This window comes from Lactuca virosa, chromosome 5 (assembly GCF_052849685.1).
Source record: "Lactuca virosa cultivar CGN04683 chromosome 5, Lactuca_virosa_CGN04683_v6, whole genome shotgun sequence".
NCBI classification, from domain to species: domain Eukaryota; kingdom Viridiplantae; phylum Streptophyta; class Magnoliopsida; order Asterales; family Asteraceae; genus Lactuca; species Lactuca virosa.
Window position 1 is genome coordinate 248,289,631 of NC_136430.1, and position 13,939 is coordinate 248,303,569.

The 13,939-nt window shown below is 35.6% G+C and overlaps 1 pseudogene; it reads left to right on the forward strand.

Moving 5' to 3' along the window:
* The first annotated feature begins 7,985 nt into the window (after window positions 1-7,985).
* On the forward strand, window positions 7,986-8,723 carry LOC145112591 (secreted RxLR effector protein 161 pseudogene; annotated as a pseudogene).
* Window positions 8,724-13,939: the final 5,216 nt, after the last annotated feature.

Consider the following 13,939-nt stretch of genomic DNA (forward strand, 5'->3'; position numbering starts at 1 on the left):
TGTTTTAAAAAGTTTTAAATTGTCTTGAATTTTATGGGTGTTACAATTATTCTCATTCTACTACCATTCCAACGCAACAACATCGACCAGAACAAGTTTGAAATCTTCCTCAACGATTTGGAAATTATGAAGTGCAATTGCCAACTTCCTTAGACCATTCTCTTCCCAACGTCAATTCAGCGTCCTCAACATTACATCCCTTGTCTCATTTTATATCATAAAAAAAATTCTCTAACACACACAAAGCTTTTTAATTGCCATATCAACGCATGATGAGCCCAAACATTTTTCTCATGCAGTCAAAGACATCAAGTGGTGAGAGGCCATGAAAAAAAGTCCCAGTGCTTGAAACCAACAATACTTGGATCTCTCACTCCAACTTAGCCAACTCGGTCATGGACAATCCATTCAACAAGCATCATGGCGTAAATCCTCCTTGGTCACGTCATGAGCACAACAGGACAAGATAATCACAAAAACTTCAATCGCCACGTCATGACATCCTCAATGTCACGTCGTGACCATAGTCTGAGACAACTTAATGATTTGAGTCCTTAATCCATTAAGTCTTCAACTCTCACTTTCCAGAAAGCTTTAAAGGATTCCATAGGTCCATAAAAATGACAGCTTTGTGGACATACATGGCTTACCCAACATATGTCAAAAGCCAAGAAAATGACATAAAACTTAAGCAAGGTTCACAACTCACAACCAATCCTTAGATCCAAAAGATATGATGTTTTAGGGAATTAGGAGGATCATAAAGTTGCCAACTTTATTCCATCCATTTACTCAAATCAAAACTATGAACCAAAAGGGACCAAGACAACTTAGACCAAAGAGAATAAACCATAAAGGAAGAGGCTTTAATCCGTACAAATGATCCAGAAGGTGAAATCAAAGATGAGAATATATTGCTTGCTTGATCCTTGCACTAATTCTCATTCCACTTCCATCGAAGAGCCCCCAAAACCACCAAGATGAGCCAAGAACCACCAAAAGAGGTTAGGGTTAGGCTTTTTGAGGTTTGAGGGTGATGGAGGTTGATAATGAACCCTAAATTCGAGTTAATGGGGTTTAAATACAAAGGAAACCCTAAAAGATCATGAGCTTGGGTTGCAACCTTCTTCACATCGTGACCACATACATGTCACGTCGTGACCTCTCTCTAGATGTGCGTTCTTCACTTTGGCTTGTCATGTCGTGACCTTCCTTTGGTCACATCGTGACACCTGGTTTCCATAAAAACCATGCTTTTGACTCCTTAATCCCCTAATCTGATCCATTTTGGAAAACAGGTGTTACATTATAAAATAAAATACAGGCCCAATGGAGAAATTGAACGTTATAAAGCACGATTAGTGGCTAAAGGTTTCACCCAGATCAAAGGGGTGGATTTTCATGAGGCAGTTGCACTCGTTGCTAAGCTTGTGATAGTGAGAACAATATTAGCTGTTGTTGTTCATCAAAAATGGATAATTCATCAATTGGACGTCAACAATGCCTTTCTACACTGTGATTTAGACGAAGAAGTTTATATGAAAATTCCACAAGGTTTTATTAAATATGGTGATAAGCATGTCTAAAAACTACAAAAATCCTTGTATGGATTATGACAAGCCTCTCGTAATTTGTATAAAAACTTCATTGATGTACTGTTAAGCGTTGGCTTCCGACAACCCAAAGCTAATCATTTTCTTTTCATCTTCAAAACACAAACTACTTACATGGATTCTCTTATATATGTCGGTGATGTTGTTCCTATCAGAAATGATATCGATCATATTAACAAAATAAAGACATATTTACACAACCATTTTAGCATAAAAGACTTGGGTTCGTTAAAGTTTTTTCTTGGAGTTGAAGCAATAAGAAATCTAGACGGTATGGTTCTTAGCCAACAAAAGTACACGTTACACATTTTAGCGGATTGTGTTATTCAAGGATGCCGACCTAGCGCCTTCCTAATGGAGCAAAATCTTCATCTTGACAAAGAGGATGACACACCTCTTGCAGATGCAAGTCAACTTTGAATAAAAATACCAAAAATCTCACCCATCCCACCTCTCTTAATTTATTTTAAATATTTTAAAGATAATATATTTTGGACACCACTACCACCATCATTCAGTCACCACTACCACTGTCGGACCGTCTCCAACCGTTGTTACTATATATATATATATATATATATATATATATATATATATATATATATATATATATATATATATATATTAAATTTTCAGTAATTATTCACAAAGTGAGATCATCATATGTATTTTAGTTGTTGTGTATTCATATTTATATAATTTTATTATATATTTCAATAAACTTATGATTTTAATTTATGATTTTGACATATATAATTTCCTTAAAAATACTTCTACAAGAATTACAAAATCCGAGTACTCCTGAGTACTCGCTACTTGGTAGTCGGACGAACGAGTACCGAATAGCGAGTTCTACAACCTTATCACCACCTGAGGTGGCTATGACGGTTTGAAAACCCTCGATCTAACATTATCATCATCGATGGTGGTGTCGGTAACGAATGGTCGGCTAGAGGCTATATGTTTTTTTGGGGTTTGTTGCGTATTATGTGGATAGTCGATCAGTGTAGTTTTCATCAATAATGCCCGACTATAGGCGATGATCAGCGATTTCCAGTGAGATGATACGAAGTCGCAAGGTAGTAGAAGGAAACAAATGAAGGAACAAACTAGGAGTGTTTGGATCGGACCTCCTGGTGGTTCGAATAGTGGTGGTTATAGCGGAATATGGTTGGCTTAGTGGCAGATATAGATGATTCTGATGGATATTTAAGAGGTTGTCATAGGTGGTTACTGACGGAATTGGGTATAACAAGTTAGTCCGGTTTTCGTCAGGCCATCGATGAAGGTGATTGGCGGTTGTCCCGTTGATTTTCAACAATGGGAGGCGTCACTTTTGCTTATTCTGACGACTTTGTGGTGGAACCAATAAAATTCAAAAAAATTAATATTATACATTATAAATCATTAATCTAATAAAATAATGTTTATTATATCTAAAAATAATAAATTAGAAGTAATAATCCAACAAAAAGAATTAACGCAATAAAAAATTCATTTAAAGAAATTAATAATCCAATAAAATATTTTTTATTAATAGATAAATATTATATGTTAAATATAATATTTATTAATATATAATAATCCAATAAAAAGAATTAATCCAATAAAAAGAGATTAAAAATTAATTAAAAAATTAATAATATAATAATATAATAGTTATTAATATATAAATATAATATATTAAAATAATATTTATTAATATATAATAATCCCATAAAAAATAATACAATAAGAAAAAAATTAAAACGGAATTAATGTAAAATAATTCAATAAAATGAAAAAGAAAATTGCAGAAATAATATTTGTAGTTCGGTAAAAAGATAAAACTGCAGAAATGGTCTTAGGTGTAAAACTATCATTTTTAAAAAATCTACAGCCAAACTGTTAAACTTAATGATATAATGACTAAAACCACAACAAAACCATCAAATATAGATTTTTTTTGCTAATGAATTTTTATTTTACCTTACCTAAAAATTCAGCAAACTAAAAGGACCATTTCTACAATTTTGGTGAAACTTTATAAAGGTTCATCCTTTAAAAAATTATCTATGTATCCAAAATAGACAAAATTATCTATGTACTCATGACCGTGGTCAAAGTTAAGTTAATCTTGATCTTCAAGTTCCTGCTGTTTTTAATTTTGTCCATAAGTATACTTTAATAATGCTAAACTAGCATTCCAATTATTGTCCTTCAGTTGTCAAATACTATATTCTACCAATTATTATACAATTTTAATTCTCATTTCATCATAAAACACTTCTAGGATGTCATAATGTTATAACTTTGTTTATTCCATTTAACTTGATCATTTGTTTTACCATTAATACCAGTTACCCGATTCAAGCATAAGTGAGTTTGACTTCCAATAATCCAAAAATTGAAGATAATAAATTTTATAGAAATAACAAGTTATTTTTACCCATTGCATGGTTGTATTATCAATTACTTCAAGCTATTGATAAACTCATTCTACTTTAGGGTTCAATGCCTCAATTTACAATTTGAGGATAAAATTTATCACCTTAGATGCCACATGATTGAATAAGTTTGTGATATAAACCTGACCACACACAAAGTCAGAAGCATCTTCCTTGTTTCATGGTAGGCGTGACTTTAGTTTTCCTTATGTTTGAAAATAAGTCATACATTTGGTAGAATAATAAATTTGGTTGCAGCTATCCATGACTTTTACCAAGTAGTTAGGATTTTTTAAGCTTATATAAGAAGCCGAATCGTAGGCTTGAAGTGAAGAATATATCCCATATTGTAATTTGTCTTTCAAATATTTTATCAACAATAGCCTTTTGGCAACATCTCCATGCACGTCCAATTTATTTAGATAACATCTGAAACCCATATTTGTTCACAAAACTTTAGCTTTCTTGCATACAAATTATTTTATAAATTCCAACAAGTGGTATCAGAGCGAGGTTAGTGTATGCCAAAATATATGCCAAGAATGACAACTATCGAAGGTGAAGGTGTTCAAAAAACCGAGAAGAACAGCAGTGTTACGTTACACTATCCGATGCTTACAAAGCTAAATTACTCGGTGTGGGCTATAAAGATGCGTGTGAATTTGCAAGCACAAGGAGTGTGGGATGCAATTCAAAAAGACGACGTGGATGAACGAAAAGATCGGATGGCTCTTGCGGCTATCTATCAAGCGATTCCGGAGGACGTGCTACTTATGTTAGCTGAGAAGGACACGGCTAAAGAAGCATGGGAGACGCTGAAGATGATGCACATGGGCGCCGATCGAGTAAAGGAGGCTAAAATTCAAACCTTGAGAAGCGATTTCGAGGTTATCCGAATGAAAGACGGTGAATCGGTGGATGATTTTTTCATAAGGTTGAATACCATTGTAACCGGTATTCGATCTCTGGGCGAAAAAATAGAGGAGATTACGGTGGTGAAGAAGTTCCTTCGAGTCGTCCCATTACGATTTATGCAAATCGTAACATCTATCGAACAATTTGGTGACTTAAAAACATGACTGTGGAAGAGGTTGTGGGTCGCTTAAAAACCCATGAAGAGAGGCTTCGGGGTTATGGTGAACAAGGAGACGGACCTTCCTTGTTGCTTACTCATGCCGAGTGGGCAGCACGATCCAAGAAGACCGACGAGGGGAGCTCGTCAAACACCTCAAAGGAGAGAGGTGGTCATGGTGGCCGTGGCCGAGGCCGAGGGAGAGGCCGAGGACGAGGGTGTGGCCGAGGAGGTGGCCGTGGATGCAATGCAAACCAAAATAACTATAAAAAAGATAAAAGCAAAGTAAAATGCTTTCGGTGTGAAAAGTTTGGTCATTATGCATCAGAGTGCCCTGAAAAGAACCAAGGTGAGGAGGCGAACCTCACACAAGCCAATGAAGACCAACCCATCTTGATGATGGCAATCTCACAAGAATATGTACCCGGAAAGGTGTCGCTAAACGAGAAGATTTGTGTCAATCTTCTTGCCTCGGGGGAGAGTCGAGTGGAATCTGAGGTGTGGTATCTCGACAACGGTGCTAGCAACCATATGACGGGAGACCGCTCAAAGTTTCATGAGTTAGATGGAAATGTGACGGGTCACGTGAGATTTGGCGACGGTTCTACTGTTGCTATTTTTGGAAAAGGCTCGATTCTATTCGATTGCAAAAATAGCGACCAACGACTTTTAAATGAAGTATACTACATCCCAAGTCTAAAAAGTAACATTATTAGTCTTGGTCAAATGACGGAAGAAGGAAGTCGAGTCATTATGGACTGGTCGGATTTGACGGTATACGATAGAAATAAGATTCTACTTTTAAAAGTTCAAAGATCCGCAAACCGGTTATACAAAACTCCTTTGAAAACCGGTAGAACAACATGTCATTTAGCCACGAAGGATGAGCCGGCTTGGATATGGCATTCTAGACTCGGTCATGTTAACTTTCCCGCGTTGAAGAAGTTGTCCGAAAAGAATATGGCAACTGGAGTTCCAAGGATTGAACATCCAAATCAAGTGTGTGAAGGGTGTGTTCTTGCGGACCAAGCAGTTTTTCGAGCTCAAAAACCACTTCAACTTGTTCATGCGGACTTATGTGGTCCGATCACACCCACTTCTATTGGAGGAAGCAAGTATTTTCTTCTTTTAGTCGACGATTATAGTCGGTGGATGTGGGTTTATACGTTATCCGGGAAGTTTGAAGCCTTTGGTGTTTTCAAACGTTTCAAGTTGATGGTCGAAAAAAGTTCGGGTTATGAATTGAAGACACTACGCACAGATCGAGGGGGAGAGTTTACGTCAAAAGAATTCTCATTATTTTGTGAAGAAAATGGAGTAAAAAGACATCTTACGACACCATATTCGCCTCAACAAAATGGTGTTGTAGAAAGGCGAAATCGTACGGTTATGGATATGGCAAGAAGTCTTCTTAAAGGAAGAAATGTACCCGGAGAGTTTTGAGGAGAAGCCGTTAGACATGCGGTTTATCTTCTAAATCGTTTACCTACAAAAGCGCTCACCGACATCACGCCGTATGAAGCATGGTTTGACAAAAAACCAAACCTTGAACATTTGAAGGTTTTTGGTTGTGTTGTCTTTGCCAAAAGTGTAGGAGGTCATTTGAAGAAACTTGAAGACCGAAGCAAAAAGATGGTGTATTTTGGAGTAGAAGATGGAACTAAAGGGTGTCGATTATTTGATCCGGAGAGTCGGAAATTACGGGTTAGTCGTGATGTTGTTTTTGACGAAAACGAAGGATGGAATTGGTACAAAAACAAGGAAGAGGAAGAGACGACTGCTAAAACATTCACAATAATCGAGTTGGACGGTGACGAAGTCAACCCGATGAATCCGAACATCCCTGAAGTCGATCTGGAAAATCCGGACAACCCCCATATCGAACCTGTCCAGCCCGTAACAGCCCCAAGTTCTCCTACTACAGCCCCGATTTCTCCAACTTTGACCGACACGGATAGCCCTCCAAACTGGGTTGGGCCAAAAGGACTCCGTTCGCTTGCCGATATCTATAATGATTCCGAAAATGTGATCCTAGAACCCGGAGAATTGTTAATGATTGCAGCGGATCAACCCTTGAATTTTGAAGAGGCGGTTACCTATAAACCATGGCGGGAGGCCATGCAAACAGAGTTGGATGCGATCGTTAAAAACAAGACGTGGCAACTCACCGACTTGCCACCGGGTCAGAAAGTGATAGGATTAAAGTGGGTCTTTAAAGTGAAAAAAGACAATCTTGGAAATGTGGTAAAACACAAAGCTCGACTTGTCGCAAAAGGTTACGTACAAAAGCAAGGAATTGATTTTGATGAAGTTTTTGCACCGGTAGCACGACTTGACACGATAAGGCTCTTTCTTGCCTTAGCAGCTCAACATGGGTGGGTTGTCCACCATTTAGATGTCAAGTCGGCTTTCCTTAATGGTGATCTTGAAGAGGAGGTCTATGTAAGTCAACCGGAAGGATTCGTTGACAAAGTACATAGTCACAAGGTGCTAAAACTCTCAAAAGCTCTTTATGGTTTACGACAAGCCCCTCGAGCATGGAACATTCGCTTGGATAAAAGCCTAAAAGGACTTGGTTTTTCGAAATGTTCACAAGACACGGCGGTGTACAAAAGGAACTCAAAAGGAAAAACTCTTTTAGTTGGTGTCTATGTTGACGATTTGATCGTTACCGGATCAAACAACGAAGACATTATCGAATTCAATGACCAAATGAAAAAAGAATTCGAAATGAGTGACTTGGGTTTACTTTCTTACTACCTTGGAATAGAAGTGGCACAAAAGAAGTGAGGAATTTCTTTACGACAAACGGATTACGCAAAGAAGATTTTGGATCAATTTGGGTTACTAGATTGCAACCCTGCAAGTTCACCGATGGAACCAAAGTTGAAAGTCAAGAAAGACGAAGACGGTGAAAAAATTGACCCGACCGAATATAGACGAGTAGTGGGATGTTTGAGGTACTTGACGCATACTCGACCAGATTTGTCGTACGCGGTTGGAATTGCAAGTCGTTTCATGGAGCAACCCACCACTTTGCATTTCCAAGTAGTAAAACACATTTTACGATATGTCAAAGGAACCATTGATTACGGACTCAACTATGGAAAGGGTCGTGAAGTTGAAGACTTGGTTGGGTTTAGCGATAGTGATCATGGTGGTGACAAAGTTAGTGGAAAAAGCACAAGCGGGATGATTTTCTACCTAGGAAGAAATGCGGTGACATGGCAATCTCAAAAACAAAGGACCTTTGCTTTGTCAACATGCGAAGCCGAGTTCATGGCAGCCACGGCAGCGGCATGTCAAGCCATTTGGCTTGGTAATCTCGTGAAGGAGCTTACAGGTGATCATGTTATGCCTATCACGTTGTATGTTGACAACAAGTCAGCAATTAAGTTGATGAAGAATCCCGTGTTTCATGGTAGAAGCAAACACATTGACATTCGCTATCACTTCATAAGAGAATGTGTCGAGGAAGAGAAAGTTGTAGTGGAACATGTCGACTCAAAGGATCAGCGAGCAGACATCTTTACAAAGGCCTTGACACAAGTGAAGCACGGCGAAATGCGAAATATGATCGGTGTGACAGATATTGAACTTGGTCCGGTTTAAGGGGGAGAATGTGATATAAACCTGACCACACACAAAGTCAGAAGCATCTTCCTTGTTTCATGGTAGGCGTGACTTTAGTTTTCCCTATGTTTGAAAATAAGTCATACATTTGGTAGAATAATAAATTTGGTTGCAGCTATCCATGACTTTTACCAAGTAGTTAGGATTTTTTAAGCTTATATAAGAAGCCGAATCGTAGGCTTGAAGTGAAGAATATATCCCATATTGTAATTTGTCTTTCAAATATTTTATCAACAATAGCCTTTTGGCAACATCTCCATGCACGTCCAATTTATTTAGATAACATCTGAAACCCATATTTGTTCACAAAACTTTAGCTTTCTTGCATACAAATTATTTTATAAATTCCAACAAAGTTCACCTCTAATTTGAAATTAGAACACATGATTTTAGACCAAATGGTTGGGTTTTTCATAATGTTCCACATGTCAATAGCTTTTTTTTGTGGTCGCTCGCAGACTATGTACCTTCTGGATTAGAAGTTATGGTTATCCATCTACGGTTGGATGTTTTCTCAACATTTTTACCAATCCAAGTCTGAGTTAGTCAACTAATTAGTTATTTGTTTATTAGAGATCAAATAATTTTTCCGAAAGATCCAGAAAATCTGAGATGCCAGTCACGCCACCATGCTATAATGCATATAAGTTATAGGATACCCTACTTACAACATGAGTTGTCTTGATCACTAACATAATGCATTATTGGATGTGTATGCATGCATAATGGGTTGTCTTCATACATAATTAATTGAATAGACTTTTGTTTTTAAGATAGTTTAAATTAAATTTAATGAATTCCAACATATATTTTTATTATTTTTATAAGACTCATAATAAAATAGTTTAGTTGGAGTCATATTTATTTTTACTAAAATTATGTCCTCCCAAAATAACGCATGTTCATGTGCCTCCTAACCAGGGCAGGATCGACACTTAGTCCCTTAGAGTTGTCCTTGAATAAAATTATAAAATTAGTTTGTTAAGACTAATTTTTTTTTTTTAACAAAAACATATTATCATGATAATGCTTATCCAGATGTTTTTAATGTATGCCCAGGTTTAAAAGCATAGGTCTCTCTTTCTCCAAGATAACTATGTATGCAACAAACAACAAACATTAAAACACACATATATAAGCCATGACACAGTGTATCTTTGCATCACACAACACATCCCTACATTGTTTTCTTCCAAAACTTTATAACATAAATGACCTTATTTCAATCTGAAATAATATGCATAAATAAATTATTACATAAAATTACAATATTTTGAAGAAGACATGCATGCATATAGAGTTTGGCAATGTACTGTTTTGCATTTAATGCTTTGTTTGGCTTATCTTCCATGCTAATGCCAAATTCATAATGGTGATATCCCCTCTCCACCTTCTGTTTGTTTGTGTGGCTTCCTTTCTTTTCAATCAATCCTCTTGTGGTTTGTGGCTCCACTAAAGAGAATGTGATGCTCTTCATTTTCACCATTAATTGTCTACAAAGGTTTCATTAGAGTCCCTTCAAAACCAAAAATGGTGTCATATCAATTAAAGTAGATTATGTTTTCTGACGAACTCGAAAACCATACACGAAAAGTATGTTTCTTGATGTATTCAAGTTAATCTATCGAATGAAACTATAATGATCAACTAATTTAGGGTATTTTGAACAACCATTAACTAGTTTTCAAGACTTAACTGAGCAGTTGGAATTAATTAGATAAATTACCAACAACTAAAGGCAATTCAAATTGAACGAAACAAGTTTAATTATAAATTTGAGTTGAGTTTATAAACTCGAATAAACTCAATCAACCACTTCACAGTTATTTGACATGTACGGTTTATCATACAAAACTGGTGTATAATTTCCATAGCCTCCTACTGATGTGGATTCTTGCATGGAGAAAATCCGTCTTCGTGAAAATTGGCTGAAAATGAAAAAAAAGAATTTCACCTTTGGATCTTTGATGACATTCAACGAAAATCCATGAATGTATATCAACAAAAAGAAAGTACAATTTTAAAAAATGTAGGGTTAAATTTGTCATTGTAGTAAACTTTGGAGACTAAAATGAAATTAAGCTTATGAAATTAGGCAACTAGCTATTAATCTTCAAATCAAACAAGAAAGAATCTGTTAATGGGCCGTCAAAAAAAATTTATGTCGGCCATCGAACACTATTTTATATTTTCAACTTTTGTTTCGATTATATTAAACATTTATAATTTTGTGCTCATTACGGAAATATTTTGTGAGAACGTGAATTGGATTTTAGCGACATGAATTAATAAGTTACTTGATTTAGAACGAAGTAAGAAACTTGAATGACGATTTTAAAAAGATTAATGTTTGGAGTAGGCTGAGGATTGTTAGGCTCAAAACCATACACGATAAACATTTACCCTATGAGGATGAGGGGGCGGATTAGTTATTCTGGGTTTACTAATACATGTGTTTGACCCTAGCTATAGTTGTTAAAGTTTATAGTTATAAGTATTTTGTAGCTAAAGATTTCGATGTAATCATTTTTAAATAATCAGTCGAGTAACAAAAGAGTTATATGGTTCATGCATGCGTATGTTGGTCATATACTTGGCCACGTCACGTTGATAATTTGTGTCATTTTATTGTTTTTCGTTGATCATTTGCAAAACCGATTTTAATTTGCACCATCGTGGTACATCAATCGGTGAGACATCCAAAGATAACATGATTTCCTTTTTGTTTTTGCACATTTTTAACGTGCATCTTGTATTATTCTTACATCTATGATGGTAAAGTTTATTTTAATTCGTAAAATTTTAAATTTAAATTACTTCAATAGAATTCTACACGTGAAACAAATTTATAATTTTACATCTTTGCGTGAATGTAAAAAATATCGTGCACAACTATTCACCGAGATTTTGCTTTCAGAAAATTCCCCACGAGAATCAAAGCAACCATATTTTTGACTAATAAGTGAAATGGAATATATCTAACTATATCCTTATTAAATAATAATGGAATACAAACAAATTAATTTAATACAATGTCCCAATGAGGGCCTACTCCTCCGAATATATTTGGCCTTTCATGGGACATAATGACCCATTTAACGAAGACATGTTTTCTTGGATAGGGGCATTAATTCCAACTTAAAAAAATAATTATTGGTCATATTATGCTTTGATGACGAATTTACAATATCTTTTCAAAAGTTAATTTACGCATCCATTATTTTACTTTTTAAATTTACAATATTTGTCTTCAATAAGATATATATGTAATTTAACTTTTGGTTAGGAACATAAGTCGACCAACCCTTGATACAATAAAAACGTATTCTTTTGTTTGGTTTTGTAATATGAATAGATCTTGCTCGGTTAATTAAGGTTGTTGTATGTCAAAACCATTTAAACAATACATAATTAGGTTTTTGCTCTAGTTACTCTCTCTCTCTCTCTCTCTCTCTCTCTCTCTATATATATATATATATATATATATATATAGGTTCATTTGTTTAAAGTAAGTATTGTGTTAGGGCCAATTAAAATTTAAAATAAAAACAAATAATTAAATAAATAAATAAGGGTAAATAGGTAATTTGATAATTAGTTTCCACAAATAATATCCTATAATTATGGCAACCATACCTAGGTTTTCTCCATCCATCGGCTTTTTAAAACCACCTAAAGTGAACAAGATCATTCGTTGACGTTTTCCTTCCGGGCTCGATGAGTGCACGTCTCTGTTACCTGCTGCGACGCTATTGCTGCTACCAGTGCCTTCTTCGTTTGAACCAGATGAATCAGACAATCCATTGAATCCATCATGTCAACACACGGTGATGATCTCGATCTTCTTCTTTCCCTTCAAGACAGGGTGCTAGAAACCCCTCCTTCTTCTCCTTCGCCCCATTCACCTGGTAATCTGAGTAGTAGGTTAATTATGTAAGTAATTAATCAGATTGTTCATCAACAAAATGTTTATAATATGTAGGAAAGGAAATATTTCCAGATGTTGGTTATAAATCCTCGATTCTTCTGCATTGCTTTCGTTTTGACATTCTTCAGTGCACTCGGGATATACATCCTTAATCTGCTCATAGGATTTCTATCTCCTCAGGTTGATCCGGAATTCCAAGACCTTTCCGATGACCCTACTCTTCCCTCTCGGAGTTCCGACGAGTTCTGCCCTTTTTTTCGTCGTCTTCCCGAGTTTAAGTTTTGGTAATTACTGTTTCTACTCTAAATTCGATTTTCTAATTCCTGATTTCAATTGCAATATTAACTCAGCGATCAACTGATTTAGTTACTTTAGATTTAGATATTAGATCAAATAGGATCACGTAATGAATTTAGGGATCAACAACCCAACAACACACGCAAATTGATAGCAAGACGAACTGGACTGTTGATTTGCAACATAATCTAGGGTTAGCAATCAGGATGTCTGTGCTGTTAATTACTAACCAATTAACCATCATTCTTCAAATCCACCAGTTAAATAATTCTGTTACTGTTGATAATACTGATCTAATTACTCAATTGTACTTGATAAAATATCTGTTACATCTCAAGCAAGTTGTTGAATATGTACAATACACCAATATTATGCAGATACAAATGACCTTCTTCTTAAAAGCTAACACTGTTACCCAACATTCCAGTCTTTTTTGTTAAGCCTTAACAATGAAATCACCAGATGTCAATCTTGTTTTCATTGATGACAGGTACTCGATAACAAAAGCCTTCTGCATTGCTTTCGGTTTCATCAGATTGGTGGTTATAAATCCTGGGTTTGTCATTGGTCCTCTCTTACAGCCAACTCTCAACACCACTTCTGAGTGGGTTATGGGATTGATTATAACTGGTAATTGTCTACTACAACTAAAAATCAATTCATCGGATTTGTATAATTAATTTAGTGCATGCTCAAATCTTTATAATATGTAGGAAAGGAAATATTTCCAGATGGAATTTATAGACTTGTTGATGTGAGAGATGCAATATCATTCTCATTAAATTGTTTTTTACTTTGGATATTTTTCCAACAGAATGCATACCGTAACTGAATCTTGAATTCTAATTCTATCAGAATGGAATCACGAATTACAATTCTGTTGGAATGAAATATGGATATTTTCTAACGAATTTATGCATTGGATTTGTTTCCACAGAAACAGCTGATGCTTGAAGAATGGACCATGAAA